At 44.0% G+C, this 1,671-nt stretch overlaps 1 non-coding gene across 1 annotated transcript; it reads left to right on the top strand.

The window, feature by feature from the left end:
* Nucleotides 1-1,127: 1,127 nt before the first annotated feature.
* Nucleotides 1,128-1,201, top strand: TRNAT-UGU (transfer RNA threonine (anticodon UGU)). The gene has a single exon. It is a non-coding gene; the product is annotated as a tRNA-Thr (tRNA).
* The last annotated feature ends 470 nt before the right edge of the window (nucleotides 1,202-1,671 follow it).

The raw sequence follows: 1,671 nt of genomic DNA, 5'->3' as shown, positions 1-1,671 counted from the left end.
ACACAGGGGAGCAAGAGATAGTTCATACATTCATGTTGGCAGCGCCTCCAAGTCCAGCCACTAAGAGATGGGCAACCAGTTGCAACAAAGAACAGAGCTCCTGCACCTATATGAGGCAGAATTCAACAGGTGTGGCTTCTCACATCCCTTTATCATAAGCTCTGCTGGCCTGTACTCTACTTATCCACAATTACTGTAGATATAGGAACCAGCTCCAGGTCTGGAGTTAGTTCTATTTAAAACTAAGATTATATTTAGTGGGGGGAAATGCCAAAGAAGCACAACTTTTCTTTTTGTTGTCCCCCCTGCCTCCCAGCCATGATACCTATGCCCCAAAGCTCCACTTGCTGATGAAGTAGAGAAAACAACTGCATATCAGACAGTAATGTAACATGTGAAGACAGGACAGCACTTCCATGCTGTGATAAGCTGTACCTGTTTTATTTTGTCCTGCCATACACTGTTAAAAGCAGAGGAGAAGTATTCCCATCACTCCATGTTTTGAAAAGCTCACCTGTTGAACGAATACCTGAAGGGCAGTTCTTAAAGGCACAGGAACTTTTATGAGGAGGGGTGGGAGGTAGCATCCAGGGTTGCTCAACTTCAGCCCTCCTGCAGATGTTGGCCTACAATTCCCATAATCCTTGGCTATTGGCCACTGTGCTGGGGATCATGGGAGTTGTAGTCCAAAAACAGTTGCAGGGGGGCTAAGATGAACAGGCCTGACTGATGATGAGGGGCTTCGAGCTTTGCCTTTATTTCTTAGACACAGTATTGTTTTCCAGCAACAGTTTTTTAAGAGAGTTTGTACAGAAGACAGAACATCACTAGATCTAGCATTTCCTACAGCAGTGAAGGGGAAAATAGCACCTGCTGGAATATTCTCTTCTGTGCAAGAGTTCCTAAAGGGGGAAAGCTCAGCTTTGGACATGTAACCCAATTCTGAATGGATTTAAGGAGTATGTGTGTCAGGAGAGGGGACAGTTTGGTTCTCAAGCATTTGCAGATTGCTTTGGCTATGATCCTTAACGCATTTACTCCAAAGGAATCCTAGTAAAGACAATAGGATGGTTACAGAAGTTTTGGGCTGCAATTCTATGGAACAGTTCCCCAGGAACTTAGGGGAAGGACCATAGCTCAGTGGAAGAGCATCTGCTTTGTATGCAGAAGGTCCCAGGTTCAATTCCTGGCACCATCTCCAGGTAAGACTGAGAAAGACCCATCTGAAGCCCTGGACAGTGGCCAGTGCTGAACTAGATGGACTAATGGTCTGATTCAGTAGAAGGTAGCTGCTACCTATGTAACTTCTTCTGTGTAAGTCCTGTTTATCCCAATAGTACTTATCTGGTTGGATTTGGCAATGGATTATGTCCTTTTGTCTACTATCTGGGGACTTTCTGGGGAGGGGATTCACCCTGTGTTTCCATGCAATATTTCCAGCTATTTGAGAAGTCCATAAAATCCCATTGAATGCAATGGGGTGTCTTTAAAGTACCTGTGTGTATAAGACTGCAATTTAAAATATTTTTGTGGAAACTGCTCATGTGAACACTCACTTACTAATCTCCCACCCCTGCTATCCTGGAGAAAGGAGACATTTTGCTCTCTCCACCACCATCTGTATATATCCTATTTCTAGTTCCAGATAACTTTAATAACAACACTCAGGAT

The sequence above is a fragment of the Hemicordylus capensis genome, chromosome 8, assembly GCF_027244095.1.
Source record: "Hemicordylus capensis ecotype Gifberg chromosome 8, rHemCap1.1.pri, whole genome shotgun sequence".
NCBI classification, from domain to species: Eukaryota; Metazoa; Chordata; class Lepidosauria; order Squamata; family Cordylidae; genus Hemicordylus; species Hemicordylus capensis.
This window is presented reverse-complemented; position numbering and strand designations above follow the sequence as displayed.